The following is a 16,115-nucleotide window of genomic DNA, read 5'->3' as shown; positions in this document are numbered from 1 at the left end:
CATTGATTTATTAATTATTTATTCTATATTGCTATGGCTAATACGGGTCCTCAGTAACTAGTTTCGTTCTTTCTCTGTGATGGAATGATAAATAAACTCCTGTGAATCCTTTGAAAGTAATTCCTAATAATATTACTGTCTCAGAATTGTAATTTGTTACATGACTCCTGTACTTTTGATTTACAAACCGATTCTCATCGTAAATTGAGATGTGATATTTTTCCGGTATGATGAGATTTACAAATTTCTTTGAAAGTTCTCAAAGGCCACATGAAAACAGGAGTCTGTCCGACAAAAAACTGCTTTGGGCCGATAAGAAACAGCAAAACCATTATCATCTCCTGATCAGATTTGTGCTCTGGGTGACGCTAGGACGCAGTTGAAGTTTGGATGATTTTAGATGCTACAGTTAGCATATAGTTGTCCACAGAAAGTGTAATAGCTACTCTGTTTGAAATAGCCTGCTGCTGCTAGCTAACTAGCTTGATGAGAGTCCCAAAATAACACAAAAACCAGGGTCCTTAGTTTTGAGACGAGATACTTTTCTAGTATGATGGGATTTACAAATTTCTTTCAAAGTTCTCGAAGGCCACATGAAAACAGGAGTCTGTCCGACAAAAACCTGCATTGGGCCGATAAGAAACAGCAAAACCATCATCATCTCCTGATCAGATTTGCGCTCCGGGTGACACTAGGACGTAGTTGAAGTTTGGATGATTTTAGATGCTACAGTTAGCATGTAGTTGTCAACAGAAAGTATGTAATAGTGACTCTGTTTAAAATAGCCTGCTGCTGCTAGCTAACTAGCTTGATAAGAGTCCCAAAATAACACAAAAGCCAGGGCTGACTTGGTTTTGAGATGTGATACTTTTGCAGTATGATGGGATTTCCAAATTTCTCTGGAAGTTCTCAAAGGCCTCATGAAAACAGGAGTCTGTCCGACAAAAAGCTGCTTTGGGCCGATAAGAAACAGCAAAACCATTATCATCTCCTGATCAGATTTGTGCTCTGGGTGACGCTAGGACGCAGTTGAAGTTTGGATGATTTTAGATGCTACAGTTAGCATATAGTTGTCCACAGAAAGTGTAATAGCTACTCTGTTTGAAATAGCCTGCTGCTGCTAGCTAACTAGCTTGATAAGAGTCCCAAAATAACACAAAAACAGGGCTGACTTGGTTTTGAGATGTGATACTTTTCTGGTATAATGGGATTTACAAATTTCTTTCAAAGTTCTTGGAGGCCACATGAAAACAGGAGTCTGTCCGACAAAACCTGCTTTGGGTCGATAAGAAATGCTAAAAACAACATCATCTCCTGATCAGATTTGAGCTGCGGGTGACGCTAGAACGCAGTTGAAGTTTGGATGATTTTGGATGCTACAGTTTACAGAAGGTATGTAATAGCTACTCAGTTTGAAATAGCCTGCTGCTGCTAGCTAACTAGCTTGATGAGAGTCCCAAAATAACACAAAAACCAGGGTTCTTAGTTTTGAGATGTGATACTTTTGCAGTATGATGGGATTTTCCAAATTTCTCTTGAAGTTCTCAAAGGCCATATGAAAACAGGAGTCTGTCCGACAAAAAACTGCTTTGGGCCGATGAGAAATGCTAAAAACATCATCATCTCCTGATCAGATTTGCGCTCCGGGTGACACTAGGACGTAGTTGAAGTTTGGATGATTTTAGATGCTACAGTTAGCATGTAGTTGTCAACAGAAAGTATATAATAGTGACTCTGTTTAAAATAGCCTGCTGCTGCTAGCTAACTAGCTTGATAAGAGTCCCAAAATAACACAAAAACCAGGGTTGACTTGGTTTTGAGATGCGATACTTTTGCAGTATGATGGGATTTCCAAATTTCTCTGGAAGTTCTCAAAGGCCTCATGAAAACAGGAGTCTGTCCGACAAAAAGCTGCTTTGGGTCGATAAGAAATGCTAAAACCATCATCATCTTCTGATCAGATTTGCACTCTGGGTGACGCTAGGACGCAGTTGAACTTCGGAGGATTCCAGATGCGAAGCGGAGTCAGTCAGGGGACGGCGGAGATGGCCGTCAGCCATGGGCCGGACTCGGCGTCGTCATGGGGACGGGGGCCGCAGCTGATAATTGGTGGTGGGACTCGGCGGCAGCAAAACGGCGCGGCTTCAGTAATGAGATTAATGATGTTGTGTTAGGTCTTGTTTCACCGAGGAGAGGATTATCTGCTAACGGCTCTCCTAAGGTGAAGGAAAGGACAATTACTCAGACACAGATTCATCAGGGCCCGTTCTGTACTCGGCCTCGGCTCCAAATGGTGTTTCAGAGCTGGGTCAGGGCTCATTCCTGCAGAATAAAAAAGCAATTTACTCAAAAACTTAGCAATGAACATTAGGGAAGTCAAAGTCAATTGTTTTCAACCTGAGTGTTGCAGAGCGAGCGTTACGATACTACAAAGTTCACGTCGCCTGCCGATCAACCACCTCAAGGTGAGTGGAAATATGCTTCGTGGCCGAGTAATGATGTGTTTTTTTTTTCTTTATGAAAGATGAATTTTCTTGCGCTCTGCCCTCGTTGAACACAGGAAAACAGTCATTACAGATGATCTTTGGAGATGGTGAGGCTTAAATGACACAGCGCTGTCTCCATGGAACGTCACTTTTCTGCTGGTCCACCCAGGCTCATCTGAGTCCTCTGCAGGGACAGTGGGTGTGGAATGGTTTTAATTTTATTCAGGTGAATGGTTTTTACACAGTACAGAGACAAGTTTTTACACCTTTTTAACCCTTTAACCCCAAACATGTCTGTAGTCGCTTTTCCATTGGACATCTGCGCAAAACTGTAAAGATATTTATTAATTGTCAAGAAAACAGAAGTGCGTAATGTGGGTTTTTCCATTAAATCACAAATGTGATGATTTGTTTATTTATCATTGTGAGATGAAACGAGAAATTATTCCATGAACATGGGAACACACATACAGGGGTTGGACAAAATAATGGAAACACCTTCACCTCAAGATGATAATGCCCCAATCCATACAGCTAGAATTGTTAAAGAATGGCATGAGGAACATTCTAATGAAGTTGAGCATCCCGTATGGCCGGCACAGTCCCCAGACCTCAACATTATTGAGCATTTATGGTCAGTTTTAGAGATTCAAGTAAGACGTCGATTTCCACCGCCATCGTCTCTAAAAGAGTTGGAGGGTATTCTAACTGAAGAATGGCTTAAAATTCCTTTGGAAACAATTCACAAGTTGTATGAATCAATACCTCGGAGAATTGAGGCTGTAATTACCACAGAAGGTGGACCTACACCATATTAAATTATATTTGGTTGATTTTTTAAGGTGTTTCCATTATTTTTTCCAACCCCTGTAAATGTCGTGTTGATTTACAGATATATTCACAAAATTTTAAGTTTTTACTAAATTAAAAAATGGGTTTCCTGGTGTGTCCACACATACCATGCCATGTCTCTTTTAAAACTCTTCTTCTTCGCTTCCATCAACATGTTTTGTTGTTTTTTTTTATATTCATGTGACTCTAGTTGCAGAAAAAGTCTTTCCGTTGCATCTTTGTGTGATATATCATTTGTGCTACGCCCAAAAAAATGCTTCTTGCCAGTGCAAAAACTTTTAATCAAAAAATGAGGGTTTTGGAAAAATTGTTTTTCCATTAGGTACATTTTTATGCACAAGTTATCTATCCATCCATCCATCCATTTATTCTCCTCCTCTTATCCAGGGCTGGATCGTGGAGGCAACAGTCTAAGCAGGGACGCCCAGACTTCCCTCTCCCCAGACTCCTCCTGTAGCTCCTCTGGGTGGACCCTGAGGTGTTCCCAGGCCAACTGAGACACATAGTCTCTCCAGCGTGTCCTAGGTCTTCCCTGAGGTCTCCTCTCAGTGGGACATGCCCAGAACACCTCCCCAGGGAGGAGTCCAGGAGGATCTGAAACAGACGCTTGATCCACCTCAGCTGGTCCCTCTGGATGTGGAGGAGCACTGGTTCTACTCTGAGCTCCTCCCCCTGTCTTCCATGTCCCAAGAGCCAGACTCTGTGTCCGGGGATCGGGTCGTCGAGCCCCCTGCCGTCGACCGCCGCCCAGTCCACATTGCACCCGACCCCTACGGTTCCCTCGGCAGGTGGGGAGTCCACCGGAGGTCAGGCCCACGTCGTCCCTTCGGGCTGGGCCTGGCCGGGCCCCATGGGCAGAGGCCCGACCACCAGGAGCTCCCATATGAACCCCAACCCCGGGCTGGCTCCAGGGTGGGGCTCCAGCTGTGCCATACCGGGGGACGTCACGGTCCTTGATTTGACCTTTCTCATAGCTGCTGCTCGTCTTTGAACCGGCACACGTAAACACCAGCACATTTCCCCCATTTTAGCCTGACTCCCCTGGGTGCCCAGACGTTTTAGGATCCGTTTTAAAATTCTTTTATTTACTTTTAAATCCCTAAATGCTCTGGCCCCACCCTACCTCTGAGCTGCTGCAGCCTCATATACCCCCCCACCACCACCAGAAACTACGCACCAGTTCCGGGCTGAGCGTGCCTTTGTGCCTTTGAGCAGCAGCTCCTAAACTCTGGACCCATCTGCCTCCATATCAGACACACCTCCTCTGTCTGTTTTTCAATCCCTTCTTCAAACCCATTTTTTCTCCTTGGCTTTTGAAACCATGTGAGATGTTTGAAGGTGTTATCTTTATTCTATATTTTTATTTGCTAGTGGTTTGTTGTTCTTATTTATCTATTCTGTTTATTTGTTTATTTTATTTAGATTGTTGTTTTTAATTGTATGGCTTTTAATCTATTCTTGTATTTTATTCTTTTTATTTGGATTTTATTTATTCTTCTGTATAGCACTTGTTTTGTTTGTTTTTGTACAGTTTCTATGTTTTTAAATCTATTCTGTATTTTATTCTTCTATTTTGGTTTGAATTTTTCTAATGTACTGTTGGTCCACTGCAGTTGTTTTAAAGTGCTTTACAAATAAAGTTGGATTGGATTATAGAGGTTTTTGAACTGCTCTTAGTCTGGCCCGTCACCCAGGACCTGTTTGCCATGGGAGACCCTACCAGGGGCACGAAGCCCCCGACAACATAGCCCCTGGGGTCATTCGGGCGCTCAAACTCCCCCACCACGGTAAGGTGGCAGTTCAAGGGGGAGACGCCGAGTTATATTTACACAGTTTGAGGGTCAGTGGATGTTTGTGACGCTCGTTCTGAATGCATGAGTTATTGAAATATTTCTAAAAATTCAACCATTTTCTCGAAAGGAACATTTTCAAAACATGCCGATAGAATAGACATTGTTCTTTTCATACACATCTGAGCATGCTCAGTGCAACCCCTGCTGAAGAGTTTACAGTGTTTTTCCTTTTTTTATTTTTTGTTTTTTTTAATTGTGTTTTTACCAGAACTGCTGTATGGAGTTAAACAAGTGTCAAAAAGCAGCTGAACTGATGTATTAAAAAAAAAGAAAAAAGTAGGGATGTCCGATATTGGCTTTTTTTTGCCAAAAACTGATATGCCGATACTGTCCAACGCTTAATTTCCGATTCCGATATCTACCCATACCGCTGCCGATATATGTGGGATATTAAACTAATTTTTTTTTATTTTTTATTTTATACTCTTTATTTTAATGTTTTAAATCACTTTTACAGTGCATTAACAACACTAAATAAAATTAAATAAATAAATAAATAAATAAAAAAGGGGGAAACACACACAATACAACAAGGGGGATGTTGTTCCTTATACATTCGACTGCTTTTCCAAACTCAATCTGATATCAAGAATTTCTGTCCTTGAATATGATCCATTTTTCCCATCTTTGCTTAAAAGTTCCCATCTATTATATAATATTAATAGTATTAATTTTATTTTATAGAGTAATATTATATAATAGATTACATTAAACTAATTTTCGGTAACATCACATATCTCCTGTCATGGAATTAACACATCATGCCTAATTTTATTGTGATGCCCCATTGGATGCATTCTCAAATGCAACAAGGCTTTCAAAATGTAAACACTGTCTGTGCAAAGAATACATACTTGAACTTAAGTTGTGAAAAAATGCCATATTTATTTATTTTCTCTCCCTCCCTCCATGAGTCTATTACAGTGTGGCAACTCGACTGTACAATTTTGAAAACTGCACATTTCTTTCAGCTACAAACAATGTTTCATTTACGTGTCGGTAAATGCCGGCGAAATCAAGGCATTATTTTAACGGTTTTAATGATAGGCAAAAAAAACAATAACGATATTCACCGATATTACATTTTTATGCCAATATCAGGCCGATAATATCAGTTGGCCAATATTATCGGACATCCCTAAAACAAAGAGCCCAGAATTAAAACCACTGGACCAAAATTCAGATCCTTGTTGTGGTTCCAGTTCAGTTCATGTTCAACATCCTCAATCTCTGACTGATGTACATTCGGAGCGCTTTATTTAGTCAAAACTTTAATTCCTCTCTTCCTCTTTTCTGTTCTTCCACCCTATGTTTTAGTGTTTTGGACTTTTACGCACATTGATTAAATATACAGGGTGGGGAAGCAAAATTTACACTGAACATGTAGTTGTTTTTTCTCAGCAGGCACTACGTCAATTGTTTTGAAACCAAACATATATTGATGTCATAATCATACCTAACACTATTATCCATACCTTTTCAGAAACTTTTGCCCATATGAGTAATCAGGAAAGCAAACGTCAAAGAGTGTGTGATTTGCTGAATGCACTCGTCACACCAAAGGAGATTTCAAAAATAGTTGGAGTGTCCATAAAGACTGTTTATTATGGAAAGAAGAGAATGACTATGAGCAAAACTATTACCAGAAAGTCTGGAAGATACTATTAAAGAAGAATGGGAGAAGTTGTCACCCCAATATTTGAGGAACACTTGCACAAGTTTCAGGAAGCGTGTGAAGGCAGTTATTGAGAAAGAAGGAGGACACATAGAATAAAACATTTTCTATTATGGACATTTTCTTGTGGCAAATAAATTCTCATGACTTTCAATAAACTAATTGGTCATACACTGTCTTTCAATCCCTGCCTCAAAATATTGTAAATTTTGCTTCCCCACCCTGTATAAATGATGGTGTTGTGTTCAGGTGTAGCTGTTTTATGTTGAACTTCAGCTGCTTTCAGAGTTTTTTTTTTAAAGCTGTGTGTAAATGAAGCCTCCATGTTTTTGCACAATAACACCAGTGCAGGTTATCAAGTGCACATGTGTTCCATTATAGATCCATTAGTCATTTTAAACAAACTGCTTTTACCTCGCAGGCATTGATTTCATTTCATTTGACAGAGAATCACAGAGATGGGACTGAATCATTAGCGCAGATGCTCCTGACATCTGCCCTGCAGCACTTTACAAACATGGACCTGGTGGTACAGGCCGCCAAAAACAACAACAACAGCAAAGACTATGAATACATAATAAGAAAAATAAGAATGAACGCACTGGTAGTTTTTTTTCCTTGGTGTACGTGGAGTGTGGACGGTGTAAAAATGGTGCGTTCAAGTGCTGAAGTGAGCGTATCCCTGTGCTATGGAAATGAGTCCCGGCTGAAAAGTAGAATTCTGAATATTGTGAGTTATTAATGCTAATGTGCGCTTTGTAAAGCAAAGCATGGAGTTTTCAGGTGGGCATATCAAATGAAATGTACATGTTTTAAAGAATTCTGCTAAGTGTTTGAAAAGCGAAACTACGGCGGTGTGTTTTCGAGAATGACTGGCACTAATGGACAGTTGGTGTAAGCCGACTGTAGCGATTAAAAATGTAAAATCACTGGTTGTCCCTTAACCCATAAAGACCCAGAGCTACTTTTGTGGAAGTTACTAAATGGATTTGGCTCCATATCTAACATTTCTTAAGTAATTTATCACCATTTATTGTAATATTATGTTCTTTATTTAGTGTTTTTCCAGCAAAAATCAGGTAGTTTCCTATATTTATGTACTTATCATGTAGATGTTCACTAAAGCACAGATCAAAGTTCAGGCTTATTAAATCAAAAACAAAGAAAACTGAAGAAAAAGTGACTTTTCCAGTAAAATATACCATTAAGTGAACATAAACCCAGTGTGTCCGTCCACTGTCATTGATCCAACTCCATGGGTTTTACTGGGGAATCAATGTTGTAGAAGATGACGGTGTTTCCATGGTAACTACGGAGCCTCTGAACGTCCAAACGGGTCATATCTGATGACCGTGAAAAGATGAAGAACTGTATTTTACACCAATAATGTCAACATGTTTCTTCAACTTTGTTCAGTTTGTGGCTTTTTTTTGTCATTACTTATTTTGTTGATTTATTCTTTGTTTTTTTCTTCCATTTATTCATTTACTTTGGCTGTTTTTGTTCATTTTGTTGCTTATTTTATTATTACCTCTACCTCACTTTGCTTTATGTGTTTGCGTGCATGACTGTTTGTTTGTTTGTGAGCAAGATAATTACCTCCGCCAAGGAGGTTATGTTTTTGCCAGGGTTTGTTTGTCTTTGTTTGTTTGTTTGTTTGTCTGTCCGTTAGTGTGCAACATAACTCAAAAAGTTATGGACAGATTTGGATGAAATTTTCAGGGTTTGTTGGAAATGAGATAAGGAAGAAATGATTAAATTTTGGTGGTGATCCGGGGTGGGGGGGGGCCCACAGGGGGCGCCACTGATCAGCCTTGGCGGAGGTCTGCGCTCTCCGAGTGCTTCTAGTTCAAAAAGTTATGGACGGATTTTCAGGAAATTTTCAGGAAATGTTGATACTGGCACAAGGAAGAAATGATTACATTTTGGTGGTGATCGGAGGGGGGGGGGGGGCAGATCTGTCTTAGCGGAGGTCTTAGGTCTCCGAGTACTTTTCTTGTTTTTTTACTTTGTTTTACTCAGTTTTTTTTGCTTATTTTTTCACATTTATCTTTTTTTTCCCCCTTTGTTCATTTTATCCACTGTCATTGATCCAACTCCATGGGTTTTACTGGGGAATCAATGTTGTAGAAGATGACGGTGTTTCCATGGTAACTACGGAGCCTCTGAACGTCCAAACGGGTCATATCTGATGACCGTGAAAAGATGAAGAACTGTATTTTACACCAATAATGTCAACATGTTTCTTCAATTTTGTTCAGTTTGTGGCTTTTTTTTGTCATTACTTATTTTGTTGATTTATTATTTGTTTTTTTCTTCCATTTATTCATTTACTTTGGCTGTTTTTGTTCATTTTGTTGCTTATTTTATTATTACCTCTACCTCACTTTGCTTTGTGTGTTTGCGTGCATGACTGTTTGTTTGTTTGTTAGCAAGATAACTCAAAAAGTTATGGACAGATTTTCATGAAATTTTCAGGAAATGTTGATACTGGCACAAGGAAGAAATGATTACATTTTGGTGGTGATCGGAGGGGGGGGGGGACTGATCTGTCTGTGCTCTCCGAGTGCTTTTCTTGTTTTTTTACTTTGTTTTACTCAGTTTTTTGCTTATTTTTTCCACATTATTTATCTTTTTTTTTCACCTTTGTTCATTTTATCCAGTTATTGGTCCATCTCCATGTTTTTGGGTTTTTTTTCATCATCATCATCATCATCCTGTGAGCTTGGACTTTTTGGCGGGCCGGTTTTAGCCCCCACGCTGCATGTTTGAGACCCCTGGGTTAAAGGAATAAAGTGTTTTTCTTCTTTTTGGTTTTACTGTAGGTTTGTCGGTGCGACTGACATTTGTCGCTCAGTAATTCGTCCCCTTGATAAAATAAAAAGTGGTTAGTGCAGCTTTAAGTCAACATAAAACAGCTGAGTATTTTGTTAGCGTTCAGCAGTTACAGCTCCCATGAGGTTTGGAACATGCATATATTAAGAAGCAAAAGCTGGTGAAAGTAGGGTGCGCTGGGACCTGGACTCCCTGTTGTATTATAAATAGGCAGAAAATCACTGTTGCAGTCACACACAGACAAACGTTCCTTTATTGTGTATTTATGGACAGTTTGCACATTTATGATTTATCATTAGCAACAAGGATGATTCATCAACTGTAATAAAACCTCTCATGTTGTATTATTTGGAAAACAAATGAGCATGAATAAATAAAATGTGAATAAATCAGGTTTTTTTTTATCTTCTCTTCCTTCCAGTGACTGAACTTGCTGTATACATTATAAATCAATTCATCTAGCAAAAACATATCCTAACTTTATAAAATATGTACTTTTTTTTTTTTTTGTTCAAGTCCAGTGTCTTCAAAAGCATCCTAAAGAAACAAGAAAAAAAAAAAAAAAATCTTTGAAACCAGTAGTGAAATGCCACTATAATACATATTCCAGAAATATCATGAGGTTCTTCTCTAATAAAAACTGACATCGAACCATCTAGAGGAAAACCTACCGAGGTGCACAAGAAAAGACATTCTCTTGATGGCACAGAGGGGGTATAAATGATAAATTAGGACAGATTATGTACTTTTGAGAGCGTTTAGATACAAACATTCTACTTACATGTTCTTCGTTGCCTTTCCAACGACACTGAGGCAAACAGTGCGATCACATTTAATCAGAAGTAACACTTTATTTTACAGTCTGCGTAGCTTATGTGCACTATATTCCCAGCATTCACAAGAAAAATGTGTTCAGATACGTACTTCCGGGTACAGAATTAGCGCTGATGTTGGTCTCAAAAGCAAAATTCACTCGATTAAAGAACTTTCTGCGGGACTGTCAGCTTTAACACAGCCCTCCCAGAAAAACAATATTCTTAAAGGTCATCTCGGGTAAATCGGACACTTTATATATTTGCATTATTTTGGTTAAAAGCTACCTATATATTAATTATTTTAGGATTAATATTTAGGGAAGTACTGAAGGAAATATACATACAATTGTCCAGGTTTGGCATGTGTGTACTGAAATCGGGCTCGATAATTGGATCAATTTGGATAAAAATGAATGAGTCGGTCACATTTGAAACATTTTTTGCATCTTAACGGCGTTCACAACAGGTGATTTACCCAGTTAAATACGTCCGGCGCTTGTTTAGGCACTGGCAGCCGTGTCGGAGGCCTTGACAATCACTGTTTAGAAGACATGAAGGCCGGTATTTGATGCAACTTTTCGCAGTCGCTATTTGTCACAAACACATCTCACTGATTTAGTGCTCAGATATTTCCCTCGGTTCGCCAAAAGTTCTGCATTTTCTTCAGTCACTCGCACTGTCGATGTACGATAAACTTACCTCACTAGATAATGTCTTAGAAGCTAATGTTTAGCATCTGTGTAAGTTAGCGCTAGCTGCTAAGCTACCCTACTTGAAATAGCCAGTAGCCACCAGCTAATTAGCTTGTCAGCATTATATAAAAAAAAAAAAAACAAACGTTAACAGTTGTTGGTTTTGGCTGTGATATATTAATTTTCCCAGTGGCTAATTGCGTATGTAAATAGTAGCGTTGTTGTGCACCTAGCATAGAATCTAGAGCTTCCTGCTGCTAGCTAATTAGCATGATAACTGTGGCAAAAAATATAAAAACAGCTCTACTGATGTTGGTTTTAGCCACGATACATCTCCAGTACGTGTGGTTTTCCAGTGTATGTGTATTTGTAACTAGCATTAGCATTAGCTTACAGCTCTGAATAATGTGGAATCTACAATTAGCATCTAGTTGTCAATGAGAAGTATGTAATAGCTGCTCTGTTTAAAATAGCCTGCTGCTGCTGCTAGCTAGCTAGCTTGATAACGGTGCCAAAAGAACACAAAAACTAGGGTCGACTGTTGGTTTTGAGATGTGATACATTTCCAGTACGATGGGATTTTTCCAAATGCATTTCGAAAGTTCTCAAAGGCCACATGAAAATAGGAGTCTGTCAGGAAAAAAAGGATGTACGTGTCGTTGATGTGATGACCGAGAAAAAAGGCTAACTCGACTAATAAGTCAATATTTGTATAAAGTTTTAGCAGCTTGCTATATGACAAAGATTGATGCCATTATTATATTAACTTAAAATAAATAAAATAATAAATAATGCAGCTGTGATCATTTACAGTTTCTGAGTAAATATTATTCAATCGTTGCCCGTTTTTAAATCTCTTCTTCAAACCCATCTGTTCTCCTTGGCCTTTTAACACTCGTGCAATGTTAACATTTTGTTTCTGTTTTTTTTTTTATATTTTAACTTGTTTTATTTGATTTTAATGTTTTTAATGCTTTGATTAAAACCTGTTTAACCCTGACCATATTTTCAGGGGAAGAACGCCTAAACAGACATACCCAAAGTAAATGAAGAATTACTTCACAATAATAGAGAGACCTCACAGAATCTATTCCCATTGTCTAAAATATTGTATCTATTACTCTGCCTGAGTAAACTGTAACAAACTAAAAGAGAAATTAGAATTTTTTTCTATCCTCGCCTGTTTTTTTCCGGCTGGATTGACGATGATATGCATAAATTAATTGTTTGTGTCGGAGATTTTTAATAGCATATATTTCACCCCACAAAGATTAAAAATCATGTTTGAACATTAAAGTTTGCACTAAAATACACTTTTGATGTACTTTTATTAACATTAGGGTCTAAACTTTGAGCAAAAGTTGAAAAAAAACATCCATTGTCCTGATGTATTATATTTTTATAGTAGATGAATATTAATATAATTTTTTAGTCCCGCAGGTGGGCTGATAGGGCTAAAGGGGTTTTAATTTGTATTGTGCTTTTATTCTTCTGTACAGCACTTTAGTCCACTGTGGTTGTTTTAAAGTGCTTTATAAATAAAGTTGGATTGGAAATCCCACTGGTCTAAATATTGCTTATTATAAACGGGTTATGCTAAATATTGTCTTTTATGTAGAAAGAATAAAATAACATTCATTGACTTCTTTTTAGCAGATTTTTAAATATGTTTGCTAAAGTGTTGGGACAATTTCAACACCATCGACATTTAATATGACAGACTGTACAAGAAAATGGAGTTAATGTAACTGAAGAAGTAACTAAATAAGAACAATTATTTTTTACTGAGATAAACTTAGACGGATTATCTTCATATTATTTTCTTGACACTGAGTTGAACATGAAGCGACTGTCACCACCCAGTTAGCACAAAGACCGGCCAACAGCTGGACTCAAAGGTATCCAAACCGTCCTGCCGTGTCGACTTATTCCTAATTACGATGGTATGTCTTGTTTGACTTTACTGTACCCCAGATGGTAACGTTATTGGGGCTAAATGACACTTCTCTGCTTGTTGCTTGGCAACCTCACACTGACAATTAGACTCAAATTGTCCGACCAAATCACCTCATCGTCTACTTATTACTTTTTTTTTTCCTTCACTTATAATCCAACAAATTGAGGTGAGCTAAGATGTCCTTGTGGGTCCGTTTAGAAGTCTTATAAATGTTGGTAAATGGACCTCAAGATATAATGAATGAAATGAATCAAAACTGACTCCAAATTGGACATACGTAAAAGTACAGATGACAAAGTAGAGCCTCAGTGGACAGAGCTGTACTCACAGGACACTAGTCACTTTTCCATTGGACAGATACGCAAAAGTTTACCCATATTTACTAAATGTTGAAAAAACAGAAGTACGTAATGTCGTTGTTTTCATTAAATCACAAATGCGATGATTTTTACCTCCACCAAGGAGGTTATGTTTTTGCCAGGGTTTGTTGGTCTGTTTGTCTGTCCGTTAGTGTGCAACATAACTCAAAAAGTTATGGACAGATTTGGATGAAATTTTCAGGGTTTGTTGGAAATGGGATAAGGAAGAAATGATTACATTTTGGTGGTGATCGGGGGTGGGGGGGCCCACGGGGGGCGCAGACCAGAAAATTTCATCAAAATCTGTCCATAACTTTTTGAGTTATGTTGCACACTAACGGACAGACAAACAAACAAACAAACAGACAAACAAACCCTGGCAAAAACATAACCTCCTTGACGTGGGGGGGCCCACGGGGGGGGGGGGGGCACTGATCAGCCTTGGCGGAGGTCTGCGCTCTCCGAGTGCTTCTAGTTTTTACTTATTATCGCGAGATGACACAAGATGTCATTCCCTAACTAGAAGACACCCTGTATTATATGACTTTATATTCTATTTATAGTGTTATTATTCTACTGATAACACATTATAAATTTCCTCAGAGGAAAACTAACAGATATTCAAATGTTTTATTCCTATAGCTATTATACTTTTAAACTCTGACAGCAGCCATTTGAGTCATTTTATGTGTTTTTTTTTTTTTTTTTAATGTTAGCAGAACCAATAAGGTCTTTTAGTCTGCATTGGTATTTATTGATTATTTATTGTTGATTATTTAAATGCATTTATTTGTAGTTGTTTTCAATGATCCTGTATTCGTGCACTGATTTATTCATGTTTGTCACTTTGCTCTTTGGATGTGGGCTGATGTCTGTGGTCAGCTGCAAATGAACTGCCCATGTGAGATAAATAAAGTTTTCTTAATCTGAATAAATTTAATACAAAAAAAGATTAAAAAATAAAATAAAAATATTTATAAACGTATATATTTTTAGAATACTAACGTGATTATTTGAGAGGATTGTCAATTTCTTTGGGGGGACACCCTGCATTATATGACTTTACATTGTATTTATATCAGGAAAACTAACAGATATTCAAATCTTTTATTCCTTCAGCTATTACACTTTTAAACTCTGACAGCAGCCATTTTAGTCATTTTATGTGCGTTTTTTTTTTTTTTTTTTTTTTTTTTTTTTAATGTTAGCAGAACCAGTAGGGTCTTTTAGTCTGCACTGGTATTTATTGATTATTTATTGTTGATTATTTAAATGCGTTTATTCATAGTTGCAGCTGTAAATGAACTGCGCGTAAGGGATAAATAAAGTTTTCTGAATCGGAATAAATTTAACACACACAAAGAATAAAAAATAAAATAAAAATATTTATAAACGTATATATTTTTAGAATACTAATGTGATTATTTGAGAGGATTGTCAATTTTTTTGGGGACACCCTGTATTATATGACTTTACATTGTATTTATATCGTTATTATTCTACCGATAACACATTTTAAATTTCCTCAGAGGAAAACTAACAGATATTCAAATGTTTTATTCCTTCAGCTATTACACTTTTAAACTCTGACAGCAGCCATTTTAGTCATTTTATATGCGTTTTTTTTTTTTTTTTAATGTTAGCAGAACCAATAGGGTCTTTTAGTCTTTTTAGTCTGCATTGGTATTTATTGATTATTTATCGTTGATTATTTAAATGCATTTATTCGTAGTTGCTTCCAATGATCTGATTTATTCATGTTTGTCACTTTGCTCTTTGGATGTGGGCTGATGTCTGTGGTCAGCTGTAAATGAACTGTCTGTATGGGATAAATAAAGTTTTCTGAATCTGAATATATTTAATACACATAAAGAATAAAAACTAAAATAAAAAAATATATATGCATATATATTTTTAGAATACTAATGTGATTATTTGAGAGGATTCTCAATTTTTTTGGGGACACCCTGTATTATATGACTTTACATTGTATTTATATCGTTATTATTCTACCGATAACATATTTTAAATTTCCTCAGAGGAGAACTAACAGATATTCAAATCTTTTATTCCTTCAGCTATTACACTTTTAAACTCCGACAGCAGCCATTTTAGTCATTTTATGTGCGATTTTATTTTGTTTTTTTTTAATGTTAGCAGAACCAGTAGGGTCTTTTAGTCTGCATTGGTATTTATTGTTTATTTATTGTTGATTATTTAAATGCGTTTATTCGTAGGTGTTTTCAATGGTCCTGTATTTGTGCACTGATTTCTTCATGTTTGTCACATTGCACTGTGGGTGTGGGCTGATGTCTGTGGTCAGCTGTAAATGATTGCGCGTATGGGATAAATAAAGTTTTGTGAATATGAATAAATTTAATACAAAAAAAGATTAAAAAATAAAGTAAAAATATTTATAAACGTATATATTTTTAGAATACTAACGTGATTATTTGAGAGGATTGTCAATTTCTTTGGGGGGACACCCTGCATTATATGACTTTACATTGTATTTATATCAGGAAAACTAACAGATATTCAAATCTTTTATTCCTTCAGCTATTATACTTTTAAACTCCGACAGCAGCCAT

The sequence above is a fragment of the Sphaeramia orbicularis genome, chromosome 5 (assembly GCF_902148855.1).
Source record: "Sphaeramia orbicularis chromosome 5, fSphaOr1.1, whole genome shotgun sequence".
NCBI lineage: Eukaryota > Metazoa > Chordata > Actinopteri > Kurtiformes > Apogonidae > Sphaeramia > Sphaeramia orbicularis.
This window is presented reverse-complemented; position numbering follows the sequence as displayed.